We start from the raw sequence: 17,667 nt of genomic DNA on the forward strand, positions 1-17,667 counted from the left end.
GCACTACGATTGATAAGAATTACAAAACTCTATACACCCGCCTACACAAGCATCAGGATGAAGTCAAACTACGCAAGTCACGGAAGTTTTCACGAGATGACAGAGATTACCGTGATAATAGGGTATATACTTATCAACCCAAATATGATCAAGTGTCCCGCTCTCGTACGAGCAGTCTAGCTTCATCCCCTGTTAGCTCTGAAGTCGATAGCGACAGTGACAAATCAATTTCTGTAATTAATTCCGAAGTAGTTATAGCTGCTTCCGTGTCTAATCCCTCTGATGACATTGAGTCCATAGAAGGAGAACAAATCCCCATTATTCAGCCTATGCCTTTTTTAGAACAAATACGCAGGTACAAGAAAGGAAACCGTCAAGCCGCATTAGCAGCGGCCAAAAAGGTTCGATTCCAATTACCCCCTTCCAGCAATATTACAACCCCAGACCCAAGCCTCGGGGCACAAGGGGTGGCCAACCTACCAGGCGCAAATGCCCCAATCGCCCAACACAGAGTCACTCGGGCATCATACCAACAGACTCTCAGGAATCAAATCAGATAGATTTAATTCACAACCTGAGTAGCTATTCGCTCTCCTCTGACAAACGTGCAGTCCTCAACCGAGGGCTCTCTTTTGCTCCAACTGGTTTCAACGAATATGTCCAAATTCAGATTGATCTATTTAAATTTGTTCGCAAATTAAAATTTAAAAAATTCTTTGCGACACAAGTCAAGCATTACAAAAGTAAGCCCCAAGAACCACAACCATCTGACATCACACTACAAACTATGTTGAGCACCCATGTTTTAATGTCTATCGATGAATGTGGACTAGATCCCAATACGAATTTAATGGATCTGATGCATGACCTTAACATCCAACAACAAAGTTTGAAAATAAAAGAATTATCAAATAAATCTAAGTTTACTCCTGTTTTCCCCAAAGATAATTTGATTGATACTTTTCACCAAGTTGTAATCAATGATATTCACAAACTACAAGACTCTTCCAAACATAAGAACACGAGATTCAACCTTTCCAGTAAAGAACAAAAAGCATTACACAATCTGGCCTCAATTGATACGATTATCATAAAGGAGGCAGATAAGGGAGGCAATGTTGTTATTCTGGACAAAGCGGACTATATTACGATGGGTCTTGCCCATCTTAATTCTCCTGGATGCTACGAAATTTTACCGGGTAACCCCACGACTTCACTCCGTGCAACAATCAAATCAGTAGTTGACAAATGGCATACAGCTGGTCTGATAACTGATGTTGAAAGACAATTCTTAATTGTTGATGGGCCAACTATGCCAACTGCCTATTTTCTACCAAAAATTCACAAACCGTTTGTCAGAATACCTGAAGGGAGACCTATTCTGAATGGAGGGGGTGGTATTCTGGAGCCCACCTCCCTGTACATCAATGAATGCATTTCACCTTTAGTCAACAACATACCTACTTTTATCCGTGACACTATGCATATTCTCCAGATACTTGATCGATTACCTATGTTGCCCAATCTTGTCTTGGTTACACTCGATGTAAAAGCCCTTTATACATCTATCAACCACCAGCTAGCAATTAATAGCATTGACTTTATTTTTCGTGATCATTCAGCTTCGTTCTTCGAACATATTGAAATGATCAAAGACTTACTAACTGTTGCTCTTTCCAATAATGTATTTCTTTTTAATAACACCTACTATAGACAACTTATTGGAGTGGCAATGGGGGCAAGTTATGCCCCTGATTTAGCCAACATTTTTATGCATAACTATGAACAACAAGTTGTTTTTTCTAACCAACTATTCACACCACATATCCATATGTGGAAATGTTACATTGATGATGTGCTTTTGGTTTGGAATGGTTCCATTGAATATTTGAATGAATTTGTTGCTTACCTCAATTCCAACAACTGGGGCATCCAATTCACACACACGCATAGCTTCACATGCATACATTTTTTAGACCGTACCATCAGTATCTCAGATAATCAGTTTGTAACTAAAACTTTTAGAAAATCCACATCTGTGAATGCAGTTCTGCATGCCACTAGTTGCCATTGGAAAACTGTAGTTTCCAACATACCCAAGGGCGAATTCATTCGGGCACGTAGGAATTGTTTGCTGACGAATGACTTTGACCAGGAATGTTCATTGATACGCCAAAGGTTTTTAGCCAGAGGGTATGATTTACGCTCAGTGGCACAAGCAGAACATGTTGTACGTGACATGAAGAGATGCGATCTACTCACACCGAAAGTACGGAATGAGAATGTTCACTCACAGAAACTCAAATTTATTACCAGATTTAACTAAGATGTTTCAGTGCTTTACAATATTATCAAACGACATTGGCACATCCTACAACTTGATCGCGATATTACCCCCTGGGTGGACAATTTACCAAGTTTCATTTATACTAAGGCAAACAACCTTAAGAATATACTTTCTCCCTCATTTATGTCAATCCTACCCAAACAACATACTTGGTTACACCAACCTCCACGTCCTGGTTTTCACAAATGTGGGGGTTGTTCTATGTGTTCACATGCACTTGAGACCACCTTTATTGACTTCGGACATTTAGGTACACACAAGATTGTGTCTTTTATTAATTGCAACTCAAAGTTTTGCATTTACTGTATTAAATGTGTTTGTGGCCTTTACTACATTGGTAGTACCATACGCCCGTTGAAAATTCGCATCAGGGAACATTTGTATTCAATTGCTCAATCTGATTCTAAATATCCCTTAGCCTTGCACTGGCAAACAGCTCACCAAATGGGCAACAAGGCAATGATTCAATTTGCTGGGATCATGAAGGTGTCCCTCCCACAACGTGGGGGCAACCAGATACTGAAACTCAGGCAATTAGAAGCCCGGTTGATTTGCCAATATCGGACTGTAGAGTTTGGCCTGAACACAGACCATGAACTATCTGTTTTCTTGTAATTTTAGCTGTTCAATAAGTCATTTCACATGTGCAATTCAGGGTTCTTTCACATGGCATGTCCAACTGGTATTGTTCATTTATACTGATGCGAGTGGTGATCAGCCGATGTTTACATGCATTTCTCTGAGACTTTTCATGAGCTCTTTCTTTATATAATATCCAATTTAATTTACTAACAGGCGCCCGCCTCATTTACGGTCCTTGCTAGCATGAGCGACACTTACTATGCGCAATTTAATACAGCACATGTGTATCTCTAATTTACCACTGCCATCTGTGCGCAGCCTTTTTTGATTTCAAATTTCACTAGAGCAGTTTCTTCCCTCAGAATGCATGTCTCTCTGTCTTTGCATTCTGGTTGTATGTTTTTCTCTTTCAACTGAGCCTAGGCCCCCTCTTGCATGTCTGTCACTAGCATGCACACACTCTGTGCACGTGTACCTATCATGCGCCTTTTAATTTTGGTATACGTGTACCTTTAATACACTATTACCTACTGTGAGCAATTCTTAAGAGTCTTAATTCCATGGATCGGGCATTCTTATCAGAATATAGGTTTCCTTGCCCTTGTATTCTGTTCGCCGTCCTGTTTAATCACACGTTACCTAGACTAGTCCATCATGGCGCACGGTTTTCCACTTACTTTTGCTGTGTTTTGCCCGTGCACGGGCGTTTTCGCTGTTGCTTCCCTCCCTGGTCCTAGTTAACCCAGGACACAGAGGGTCGTCGTTTGGCTCCAGTCCCTCGCATAGCAGTGAACGCGCTGGTGAGTCAATGATGACAATTTGCACACAAGCCCTATCCGTGAGCATCACTTTTTCGATCATTCCTTGCCACTTCGGATGATCGCAGAGATAGCCCACTCAATTGGCTAATTGACCCTTTGTTGTTTTTCTTGTTTTACTTCACGCAATTTTACTCCTGGAACATCGCCCGTGCTACAGCAATACAATAATTTACAGATACATTTTTCGTGCAACTGCAAAGTAATGGTATGTCAATTTTCAACTTCATATGACTTTTATGTGTCAATTTAGCTAGCCAGCCTCTTTTTAACATAGGCATCCCTTCTCTGTTTTTTAGGGAGCCCACGTTTAATTAACCTAAACATTTAGCCTCAACTACTGGTAAGTGGGGTTCAATCTTTTCCCTTGTGTAGTAAAATTACAGACCTTGTACTTGTACAACCATTCTACTTTTGTCTTTTCTCTAGTAACTAGATTTAACATAAGCCAAGATGAAGGTAAAATTATACTAGTCTGTGGCTCTACACATGTATCTCTGTCTGATCATCATGAACATCTCTTCTTTTACTTAATAATTGTGTTTCTTTTCTCCCCCCCCCCTGTTTCTCTAATGTATTATGTTTTCTCCCACCGAAATGCGCATCTTATGTTAATTTTTTCTCTCTTGTCTGAACTGGGTTGAATTGTATTGTGCATTCGGTGTATTTGTCTATTATCATAACTTATACTTCTGTTTGGTATACCCTAACTGCCTTGCTTGCCCTGGGTCTGGGCTTTTGTCTGTTTTATTATGGAACCACGCTCGATATATGTTTTTGCCTTTCAAACATGTCTTATAATTTTGTATAAGCAGCCTCAGTAGAAGAGCTGGAAGCTCGAAACACGTGTCAGGCTGCAACGGCACTGATTAAAACTACTTAATTAATCTGCAATATGTTTGTTACTTCATGTGTGAGCGCAGTTTGAGAGCAAACCCATTCTTCTCTCAATTCCCATTTCCTGTGGGCAATTGGCAGGTTCCCACTCTTGCTCTCAGCCGCAGCCCGTCCACAGCCACAAAAGTTGCCATCTATGCGCTGTACCCTGCTGGACCTTTTCTGCCACTTTTCCCGTTTAACCTATTAGGCCTTAGTGGCACAGCAGCTGATCCGGCACAACTTTTCTTATAACTAATATGGCTGTAACAGCAGAATACATCTTAACTAGAGATGATGATATTAAGGCTTTATTTGCCCCGAGGGGCTCGACATTGAATCCTTTCAAAAGGATGACACCTGAAGTGGAGGACCTATGCTCGAAATTTATCAAGCTTGAACGCCTAAGCATCAGAGAGATCAATACATTTTGGGAGAAGACTACTCTTACCCATTATTTACATGAAAATAAAATACCAAGAGGTTTACGCATATTAATTCTACCTGATTTTGAAGACCCCTTAGATAATGACCTTGCCACGGACTGGGAAAATAACTTAACTACCAGTTCAAACAATATGCTCAAGCTACTCATTGAACACGCCAAAAGAGAACATGATAGAATTGTTGTTCAGATCGATAGTTTGAAAGAAGAAATTGCTCTTTTTGATGCACCTAGCACATCGATTGATAAGAATTACAAAACTCTATACACCCGCCTACGCAAGCATCAGGATGAAGTCAAACTACGCAAGTCACGGAAGTTTTCACGAGATGACAGAGATTACCGTGATAATAGGGTATATACTTATCAATCCAAATATGATCAAGTGTCCCGCTCTCGTACGAGCAGTCTAGCTTCATCCCCTGTTAGCTCTGAAGTCGATAGCGACAGTGACAAATCAATTTCTGTAATTAATTCCGAAGTAGTTATAGCTGCTTCCGTGTCTAATCCCTCTGATGACATTGAGTCCATAGAAGGAGAACAAATCCCCATTATTCAGCCTATGCCTTTTTTAGAACAAATACGCAGGTACAAGAAAGGAAACCGTCAAGCCGCATTAGCAGCGGCCAAAAAGGTTCGATTCCAATGACCCCCTTCCAGCAATATTACAACCCCAGACCCAAGCCTCGGGGCACAAGGGGTGGCCAACCTACCAGGCGCAAATGCCCCAATCGCCCAACACAGAGTCACTCGGGCATCAGACCAACAGACTCTCAGGAATCAAATCAGATAGATTTAATTCACAACCTGAGTAGCTATTTGCTCTCCTCTGACGTACGTGCAGTCCTCAACCGAGGGCTCTCTTTTGCTCCAACTGGTTTCAACGAATATGTCCAAATTCAGATTGATCTATTTAAATTTGTTCGCAAATTAAAATTTAAAAACTTCTTTGCGGCACAAGTCAAGCATTACAAAAGTAAGCCCCAAGAACCACAGCCATCTGACATCACACTACAAACTATGTTGAGCACCCATGTTTTAATGTCTATCGATGAATGTGGACTAGATCCCAATACGAATTTAATGGATCTGATGCATGACCTTAACATCCAACAACAAAGTTTGAAAATTAAAGAATTATCAAATAAATCTAAGTTTACTCCTGTTTTCCCCAAAGATAATTTGATTGATACTTTTCACCAAGTTGTAATCAATGATATTCACAAACTACAAGACTCTTCCAAACATAAGAACACGAGATTCAACCTTTCCAGTAAAGAACAAAAAGCATTACACAATCTGGCCTCAATTGATACGATTATCATAAAGGAGGCAGATAAGGGAGGCAATGTTGTTATTCTGGACAAAGCGGACTATATTACGATGGGTCTTGCCCATCTTAATTCTCCTGGATGCTATGAAATTTTACCGGTAACCCCACGACTTCACTCCGTGCAACAATCAAATCAGTAGTTGACAAATGGCATACAGCTGGTCTGATAACTGATGTTGAAAGACAATTCTTAGTTGTTGATGGGCCAACTATGCCAACTGCCTATTTTCTACCAAAAATTCACAAACCGTTTGTCAGAATACCTGAAGGGAGACCTATTCTGAATGGAGGGGATGGTATTCTGGAGCCCACCTCCCTGTAGATCAATGAATGCATTTCACCTTTAGTCAACAACATACCTACTTTTATCCGTGACACTATGCATATTCTCCAGATACTTGATCGATTACCTATGTTGCCCAATCTTGTCTTGGTTACACTCGATGTAAAAGCCCTTTATACATCTATCAACCACCAGCTAGCAATTAATAGCATTGACTTTATTTTTCGTGATCATTCAGCTTCGTTCTTCGAACATATTGAAATGATCAAAGACTTACTAACTGTTGCTCTTTCCAATAATGTATTTCTTTTTAATAACACCTACTATAGACAACTTATTGGAGTGGCAATGGGGACAAGTTATGCCCCTGATTTAGCCAACATTTGTATGCATAACTATGAACAACAAGTTGTTTTTTCTAACCAACTATTCACACCACATATCCATATGTGGAAACGTTACATTGATGATGTGCTTTTGGTTTGGAATGGTTCCATTGAATATTTGAATGAATTTGTTGCTTACCTCAATTCCAACAACTGGGGCATCCAATTCACACACACGCATAGCTTCACATGCATACATTTTTTAGACCTTACCATCAGTATCTCAGATAATCAGTTTGTAACTAAAACTTTTAGAAAATCCACATCTGTGAATGCAGTTCTGCATGCCACTAGTTGCCATTGGAAAACTGTAGTTTCCAACATACCCAAGGGCGAATTCATTCGGGCACGTAGGAATTGTTTGCTGACGAATGACTTTGACCAGGAATGTTCATTGATACGCCAAAGGTTTTTAGCCAGAGGGTATGATTTACGCTCAGTGGCACAAGCAGAACATGTTGTACGTGACATGAAGAGATGCGATCTACTCACACGGAAAGTACGGAATGAGAATGTTCACTCACAGAAACTCAAATTTATTACCAGATTTAACTCAGATGTTTCAGTGCTTTACAATATTATCAAACGACATTGGCACATCCTACAACTTGATCGCGATATTACCCCCTGGGTGGACAATTTACCAAGTTTCATTTATACTAAGGCAAACAACCTTAAGAATATACTTTCTCCCTCATTTATGTCAATCACACCCAAACAACATACTTGGTTACACCAACCTCCACGTCCTGGTTTTCACAAATGTGGGGGTTGTTCTATGTGTTCACGTGCACTTGAGACCACCTTTATTGACTTCGGACATTTAGGTACACACAAGATTGTGTCTTTTATTAATTGCAACTCAAAGTTTTGCATTTAATGTATTAAATGTGTTTGTGGCCTTTACTACATTGGTAGTACCATACGCCCGTTGAAAATTCGCATCAGGGAACATTTGTATTCAATTGCTCAATCTGATTCTAAATATCCCTTAGCCTTGCACTGGCAAACAGCTCACCAAATGGACAACAAGGCAATGATTCAATTTGCTGGGATCATGAAGGTGTCCCTCCCACAACGTGGGGGCAACCAGATACTGAAACTCAGGCAATTAGAAGCCCGGTTGATTTGCCAATATCGGACTGTAGAGTTTGGCCTGAACACAGACCATGAACTATCTGTTTTCTTGTAATTTTAGCTGTTCAATAAGTCATTTCACATGTGCAATTCAGGGTTCTTTCACATGGCATGTCCAACTGGTATTGTTCATTTATACTGATGCGAGTGGTGATCAGCCGATGTTTACATGCATTTCTCTGAGACTTTTCATGAGCTCTTTCTTTATATAATATCCAATTTAATTTACTAACAGGCGCCCTCCTCATTTACGGTCCTTGCTAGCACGAGCGACACTTACTATGCGCAATTTAATACAGCACATGTTATCTCTAATTTACCACTGCCATCTGTGCGCAGCCTTTTTTGATTTCAAATTTCACTAGAGCAGTTTCTTCCCTCAGAATGCATGTCTCTCTGTCTTTGCATTCTGGTTGTATGTTTTTCTCTTTCAACTGAGCCTAGGCGCCCTCTTGCATGTCTTTCTAGCTTTCTAGCTTTCTGGCATGCACACACTCTGTGCACGTGTACCTATCATGCGCCTTTTAATTTTGGTATACGTGTACCTTTAATACACTATTGCCTACTGTGAGCAATTCTTAAGAGTCTTAATTCCATGGATCGGGCATTCTTATCAGAATACAGGTTTCCTTGCCCTTGTATTCTGTTTGCCGTCCTGTTTAATCACACGTTACCTAGACTAGTCCATCATGGCGCACGGTTTTCCCCTTACTTTTGCTGTGTTTTGCCCGTGCACGGGCGTTTTCGCTGTTGCTTCCCTCCCTGGTCCTAGTTAACCCAGGACACAGAGGGTAGTCGTTTGGCTCCAGTCCCTCGCATAGCAGTGAACGCGCTGGTGAGTCAATGATGACAATTTGCACACGAGCCCTATCCGTGAGCATCACTTTTTAGATCATTCCTTGCCACTTCGGATGATCGCAGAGATAGCCCACTCAATTGGCTAATTGACCCTTTGTTGTTTTTCTTCATGCAATTTTACTCCTGGAACATCGCCCGTGCTACAGCAATACAATAATTTACAGATACATTTTTCGTGCAACTGCAAAGTAATGGTATGTCAATTTTCAACTTCATATGACTTTTATGTGTCAATTTAGCTAGCCAGCCTCTTTTTAACATAGGCATCCCTTCTCTGTTTTTTAGGGAGCCCACGTTTAATTAACCTAAACATTTAGCCTCAACTACTGGTAAGTGGGGTTCAATCTTTTCCCTTGTGTAGTAAAATTACAGACCTTGTACTTGTACAACCATTCTACTTTTGTCTTTTCTCTAGTAACTAGATTTAACATAAGCCAAGATGAAGGTAAAATTATACTAGTCTGTGGCTCTACACATGTATCTCTGTCTGATCACCATGAACATCTCTTCTTTTACTTAATAATTGTGTTTCTTTTCTCCCCCCCCCCCTGTTTCTCTAATGTATTATGTTTTCTCCCACCGAAATGCACATCTTATGTTAATTTTTTCTCTCTTGTCTGAACTGGGTTGAATTGTATTGTGCATTCGGTGTATTTGTCTATTATCATAACTTATACTTCTGTTTGGTATACCCTAACTGCCTTGTTTGCCCTGGGTCTGGGCTTTTGTCTGTTTTATCATTGAACCACGCTCGATATATGTTTTTGCCTTTCAAACATGTCTTATAATTTTGTATAAGCAGCCTCAGTAGAAGAGCTGGAAGCTCGAAACACGTGTCAGGCTGCAACTGCACTGATTAAAACTACTTAATTAATCTGCAATATGTTTGTTACTTCATGTGTGAGCGCAGTTTGAGAGCAAACCCATTCTTCTCTCAATTCCCATTTCCTGTGGGCAATTGGCAGGTTCCCACTCTTGCTCTCAGCCGCAGCCCGTCCACAGCCACAAAAGTTGCCATCTATGCGCTGTACCCTGCTGGCCCTTTTCTGCCACTTTTCCCGTTTAACTTTAGATGTTACGTCACTTTATACAAGCATTCCACAGCGCACCGATACTCTTCTTAAAGTACCTACATCATTCATAATGGAGTATATGAGACTTGCAGTCACTGAAAATGTCTTTGTTTTTGACGGCACCTACTACAAACAGATACACGGTACAAGTATGGGGGCTACTTTTGCCCCCGACTTGGCGAATTTGTTTATGGATCACTTCGAATGTACCTCTGTCTATGACCTGACCAACCCTTTTAAATATAACATCTCAAAATTGCTTTGCTATATAGACGATGTCTTTATGGTGTGGCAAGGGAGCCCTACTCTCCTCCACTCTTTCCTAGAGTGGTTGAATAATCTTAACCAGAATATCAAATTCACTATGACATATGACCTAGTAACCATCCCTTTTCTTGATCTGTCCATCTGTAAAACTGAAGAAGGCCTTTTGAAAACTAGGCTTTACCGCAAATCTACGGATAAAAACACTTTGCTCAGATACAACAGTTTTCATCCTCTCAGCCTACGGGAAGATTTACCTATTGGGCAATTTCTACGGTTGCGAAGGAACTGCTCAGATCTTGGCGATTTTTTGCAAGAAGGTGAAGACTTGAAACAACGTCTTACCACCCGTGGCTACCCAAAGAAGTGCATCAACAGAGCCTTCAGGAGAGCCAAACATGCTAATAGGTCTAGATGCCTTCACCCTGAGCCCAAAACTATAGAAGAGAGGATCACGTGCGTAAGCACTTTTAGCCCTATCAGTAATGCCTTACGGAGAACTATCAAACAACAGTGGCATATTTTATCCTCTGACGGCTTCCGCCCGGCTCAACCTAGGTTTGCTTTCAAACGTCAGAAAAAATGTTAGGGATATCCTGGTCCATACTTATCCCAGAACACCTAACCCCATGACACAAACCACGCTCTGGAACCTGCCACCGGTGGTTGGCCACTTTAAATGTGGCCACTGTTCAGTTTGCTCTTTGACCACTCACTGTAAAACTATAGAGCTTAACGGTAAAACATGGAACCTTCGTACTTTTTCCAACTGCGCATCTGACTGGCTCATCTATGGCATCAAATGCCCATGTAATTTACTTTACATAGGCAAAACCAGCCAAACGGTACATTTAAGAATATGCGAAAATAGGTCCTGTTTGAAAAATAAAACTGAGAACAACCCTCTTGTAGCCCACTATCTCTCTGCAAACCATAAATACACTGATTTACACTGGTTTGTCATTCAGAAAGTTCCATCACCCCCTAGAGGGGGGAATAGAGAATTATCTGTCAGCATGACAGAACAAAGGTTAATTTACAACCTTAACACATTAAAACAGGGTCTGAATTCCTCCGTTGAGTGGAACAGCCTGGTTTCTTAATTCAGTAAGAACAGTCCCCACCTTTCTCTCACGGTACCCCGAGATTTCATTTCTGCCACGGGGCTTTCTATTTTCTAGAGATATGATTGTTCCTTTCTCTTTTCCAATTGCTCTGTTTTCCAACTATATGTTTTGCACATATGCACTGGGAGAGGTCAGACTTACAATTACACACGTTTGCATTCAGGGTGTTATTCACCCAGGGCACCCTTTGCTCATGTGGGCCCCCTTTCCTATAAATTATCTTTGTTACTCCGACGGATCACTACATTCATCCGTGCATTTACCAACTTTGCACTTTGTGTCCTTTTGTTTCCTTATACATTGCTTTCCATTTCATCCGTTTAGCACCATTGTTATAACGAGTGTGCTATCTCTTTAAGAACAAGGCTGTCTCACCTTTTCAGGGGATCTCAATAAGCATCTCACGTCACGATGCATTTAAATGCACTTCCCGTCTGATTTCTCCTTCAGTCGGAGTATAATCGGGGACGCTGTGTGCAGCACTTTGACAGCACCGGTAAGCCTTTTTAATGACTTTCATGATTTCTCACGCCCACGTTTACGCTGGGTCGTGTGGCTCGAGTTGGTTGTACAGCCTCTAGCTGCTTACCAAGGTCTGTCCTCCAATTATTATTTTTTCGCCCTTGACTGTAGAGCCATTGACACGCCGTTTACCTGCAGAATTTGCTGCTCCATTGATTGAACAGCGACGCTACTAAGTTTCTCTACTGGCATTTTAGAATTCGTGCCACGAGTGTTTTCTATGTTGCTTCACACTTCTAGTGTTTTGAGGTATATACAATACTGTTCTTTCTAATAATGCATTTTTAGCACTTTCTGCGCTAACAATCAGTACTCACTTTAAATAGAAGTGTCTCTAACACGATGCTCTCTCTAATCTAGGGAGGGCTCAAGCAGTGCAGCGCCCCGAGACTGCGGGACTGCCCATCTCTACATTTATACTTGGCACAGCAGTATCTGCAGCCACGAAATACCATCCTCTCTTTTCCAACAACGAAACTAATGAACATGTAAGTGATATCTTAGGGTTTTGAATTAATCTTTCTCCCCCTGTGTGTTCCCCTAGATCTCTCAATATAACCCACTTCAATAGCACTCAGTTCAGAGTTCAACATGAGCTTGTTACAGGAATTATGTAACATACCCAGTTTAACCATAATAATGCACAGTATTAATGGTATGGCCACTTTATATTTAGTTTTAGAGTGACCCCCTGCGCTCACCTGGATGAATACATCTAGATGAACTCGGCCACAGTCTCGTTGCCCAGGGACTTCCAGTTTTAATCGCCACAAGTCATTCAATGACCCTGTGTGTCCTTTTCACACCTGATCCTATGATGATAAGTAAGAGTTTGAACTAATTTATGTATCACACTGTGTTATGTCATTTGTCCATGTGTCTCCTTTATACATCTTTTTTCAACATCTTGGTGTAGACAATAAACATATGTCACAATTGTCTCCCATAGTGAAACAGGCTTGTTAAATATCAAAACAGTCTGTTAATATGAGAACATCTATATGTTTAGCTAGTTGCTTATATAAATTGAATGTATACCTAAAGTTGCAGTGATATTTTTGAATTGCATGTGGTAACTATATATATGTATATGCATCTTTCTAGATCTATGATGTCAGTATCATACCACCCATAAGGCCTACTGTGAAGAAATGATCCGTCCTGAAGATGGCCACAATATTCACCTTTGTGTGGACACCTGAGAAAATGTCCAATCCAACTTTTGGCCGAAACATGTTGACACTCCATATCTCAGTAAACGTCTAAAGTTAGGCGTTGCTAAAATTAGTATATAGGATTATAGGGTGTATTTACCCATCTAGCCTTCTCTTTTCCCTTTTTCCCCTACCGCCTTGCTTGTTTATGTGTTGATACAAAGAGGATTTATTTGCCTTTGTGTCTTTTTACTTGTTGATGTATAAAATTGCTTCTTTTTAAACTTTTTTTACATACAATTAAAATTTGTTCTCATGTACACGTTTGCGTCTGACCATTTGTACCTGCTGACTTGTGTGTAAATGTTGTCATGTAGACATTTGTGTGTCTGACCACAGGTGCTTCAACCTCTTTCTAGGATCTCAGTAGTGAGGGGTAAGTAATTCTCAGTGCCGGTTCCCGACACACTTTTTCTTTCCTTATATATATGCCATACTTATAAAAAAAACAGTTAATATTAATGTTACATACCATACAATAAATATATATTATATTTCTCCCTTTACTTGTCATGGCTACTTCAGAGGCGACGTGGACTCTGGACTCACTGTGGCCGTTGAGAGGGATCTCCGGCCGCGTACGAAGTAGGGGCGCAAGCTGCTCCGCTCCGTGAAATCGTTGAAGATTACTGCAATTTCATACATCCTCTCGCCGTGATACCATTTAAACCTCACCGGGTCTGTCATCTGTGGGTTTCATCGTTCATCTCCCCGAGTCACTCTTAGCAGCGGCGCAACCTGATGTCCAGGCAGGCAGTTTGCTACTTCTCCATTGGCCCCCATTGAGAATCGTACACTGAAGGGGGCGTGTCAAGCTGCCGAGATTGAACTGATTGGAATCAAAAGAGAGGTGTGCCCTACGCTGAACGCTAATTGGACCCGTCATAGTGAACACAACCTAACATTAAAGTTCATACAATCACCTGCGCACTCTGTCGAAGATCTAATCTTCCTCACATGCAAAAGGGCGTAGCCGCCTGTAAAGTCCCAGTATGAAACGAACGGTTCCTGATTTTCACATCAGATATTAAAGGCGAACACAAAAGAAATAGGATTGTGCTAACCAGCAATACAGTGTCGGATCCTGTGTGAATAAACAGAGACGAACAACTGGAAAATATTCATATTTTGTGTTTCAAATGCGTTTTCAATCTTCCATTCACTATTATGACTGTATCAATCCATACATATAGCGCTTCTCAGTCTATACCTTCAATTATCTCCAATAATAATAAATAAGGACACCACTACCATTCCGTGAACTCCGAAACTAGTAATCCTCATAACTCTGACTGCTCATCCTCTTCACAGTTACAAGTCTATATAATCCTCTACCTTCACCAACCACATACGTTCATCGAAGAACATGACAATGCAGGGAGTACAACCTCCTCAGATGTTTCTAACAGAAATAGGGGAGCCAATTCTTTCATGGAAGTGTTGGCTTAAGGCATTTGAAAATTATGCTCACGTAGTATGTGGAGCAACTTACAGCAGGAAGAAATCTTTACTATTATACTGTCTAGGTGCAGCTGGACAGGAGAAATTTGAAGATCTTCCAGACTTGGTGGACGAGGAGGACATGAATGAATACGAAATTGCTATCGCTAAACTCAATAGACATTATGATAAGAAAATGAGTACCATACTTGAAAGGTAAAAATTCGGCAAACGAGTCCAAGAACAGGATGAAACTGTAGAACAATATGTTACTGCCTTGAGAAAATTGGCCTGTAATTGCAAGTTCGATCAACAACTGGATGAACGGATCAGGGATCAATTTATGCTTGAATGTAGGAGTAGTAAAGTCAGAGAGAGACTGTGGTCCGAAGATGATCCCTCACTCGATATAGTTTTGAGACTGGCAAAAGAAGTGGAGCACACAGAGACGTGTTTATTGACTTTGGAGAATAGAGTGAAAGACATTTCTGTCAAACCATCAATCAGTTCTGTCCAATCTGATCAAGATGAAGAAATTGGGGTGGTAAGAGATGGAAGAAAGAAGACATCATCACAATATCGCAGTGGGATGAAGTCGGATTTCAACAATCTGCAGCGCAGGAGTCCTGGAAATTCTGAGATGTACAGAGGTCATATTATGGTGAAGAGACCTGATAGACCTGAAGTCAGAAGAATTGACAGGTTCGACCCAAGCAGAATGTCCATGGTGAGTAGTGAGCATCAAGATAGAAGACAGCCCTCCCAGAATAGGAGAGGGAGAACAAGACAAAGAGGCTGTTACAGGTGCAGCAGCCGTCTCACTGGGCAAATAATAAACTGTGTCCTGCTCTTAAGGTTATATGCAGGAAGTGTGGCGGTAAAGGACACCTTGCTAGGTGTTGTAGGACTGGTCAAAGTGAAGATCATACATCAAACTGGATTGGTGACGACGAAGGAGAAGAGGAATGTGTATTCATGGTCTCCGATGAAAACATGCAAGTTGAAAGTCCCAGAGCAAAGATTTTGGTGAACGGTGTTCCAGTAGTGATGATGGTGGATTCCTGGGCCAAATACACTCTTATTCCAGAACAGTTGTGGAAGACATGAGGACCAGAATATCTTCGTGAAGTTGACGTGAAGCCTAAAGCTTATGGTGGAGCCAGGATAGAGCTAATTGGATGGTTTATGGCTAAAATAGAATTTAAGTACAGACAGGCATGTGTCGCATATATGTTTCAAAGAAAGGGGAAACCGCTTTACTTAGTTGGACCCATCAGAAATTACTGAAAGTACGTTTGGATCCTAATGCCAGTGACAAGGTATATCAAGTTGATGGGACAAGCATTGATAATTCATTGGCCCTCATTACAACTGAGGTGCTAAGTGCACCAACTTTACCACCATGGTGTAAACTACGTTTACACCATGGCGGATGGCGGATTTACCGCCCCATTACAAGGTGAGTGGGGCGGTAAATCCCCATTTCCCATTTTCCCTTCCCCATTCCCATTTTTGCCCCATAGGGCATAATGGGAGTGGGGAAGGCGCTAATTACGGCACCGTAAATTACGGTGCCGTAATTAGCACCAAGGTGCCTTAGCACCATGGAACTTAACGCCTGCAAAAAGCAGGCGTTAAGGTGGGAATCAGGCGTTAAGGGTTAACAGTGGCGTTAACCCTTAACGCCTGAGTTGTAATGAGGGCCATTGAATATTAAGAATTAAGTATTCAAAGACGATGTGATAGGTTGTTTAAAAGGATTTTCACATTGCATATTACTTAAATCAGGCTCGAGACCTGTAGCCCAAAAACTCAGGAATGTACGTTAGGCACTCAGGAGTGAAGTCAAGGAAGAGTTGCAGAAATTGGAGAAACAGGGCATAATGGCATAATTGAGAGGGTTGACGCTGCAGAGTGGGTTTCGCGATGGTCATAGTGAGGAAGCCAACAGGAAAAGTAAGATTTTGTGTTGATATGAGAGAATTGAACAAATGCGTAATTCCGGACAGGCACCCATTACCCAACATACAGGAGCTAATATCAACACTTGGAACTGCAAAAATGTTCTCTACTTTGGACCTCACGGCAGCTTACCACCAAGTCAGACTACATGATGACTCCAAGCATCTTGGTAACTGGAGGGATAGCCCAACTACGGCAGAACAACGGGCTAGAGGTACTTGGTTAACAGATGGGGTCTGTTCTGACGTGTAACATTTAGGGGGGGCTACTTATTGATTGTAGTAGGCCTAGGTAATTTCTATTGTGTCCAAGAAAATACAAAAACACTTTAAATGTGAAGATGTACAATGAGGAGTTCAGACAAAAATAGATATCATTCAGACAGCTTTTAAATTTATGTTGCTGCTGGATGCATTTGGTAGTCATGCATCAATGGTATTCAAAAAGAGGTATTTGTAAAGATAACAAACAAAAATGCAAACAAATTCTTCACAAATACTGGGTGTGCAAGGAGGTTAATTCTCAGTCTTAACCTTGCCCTTACACAATTATTATAACAAGGTAAATTGCAAAAATGCAATGATAAAACAAGGTAATGCTATAAAGAGCACTGTGTAACCACCACCTCTTGTGACAAGTGATTAATGTGTATTCAATACCAGACAATCCAAACAGAAGCAAAAAATGCAGAAACTCTTTGTTGTCTATAGCCAGGCTGGAGGGTGACCTAATACATGGTCGACGTCTAGAAGTGGATCAAAAAGATGTTGGGACCAGAAGAGATATATAAATGTTGGTTCTTAAGACGTTTCGGCAGAGTGCCTTCATCTTGGGCCTGGGGTAGGTCTCCCTAGGGTAGAGATATAAGGACACTATTAGTGTCTGAGTTGAGAATTAAAATCTGTTTTAAAACACAATACAGAGTCTGTTCCAAGACTTTGGTACACCACAATCAAATCAGGCGGCAAGGGAGATAAAAGGACTGACCTTGGGGGCTGCA

At 41.0% G+C, this 17,667-nt stretch overlaps 1 long non-coding RNA gene across 1 annotated transcript; it reads left to right on the forward strand.

The window, feature by feature from the left end:
- The first annotated feature begins 11,970 nt into the window (after positions 1 to 11,970).
- Positions 11,971 to 13,525, forward strand: LOC138473682 (uncharacterized). Its single transcript, XR_011268850.1, has 4 exons — positions 11,971 to 12,025; positions 12,163 to 12,300; positions 12,412 to 12,539; positions 13,156 to 13,525. It is a non-coding gene; the product is annotated as an uncharacterized lncRNA (long non-coding RNA).
- Positions 13,526 to 17,667: the final 4,142 nt, after the last annotated feature.

Source organism: Ambystoma mexicanum, chromosome 8 (assembly GCF_040938575.1).
Source record: "Ambystoma mexicanum isolate Mex_15411 chromosome 8, UKY_AmexF1_1, whole genome shotgun sequence".
Classification (NCBI taxonomy): Eukaryota; Metazoa; Chordata; class Amphibia; order Caudata; family Ambystomatidae; genus Ambystoma; species Ambystoma mexicanum.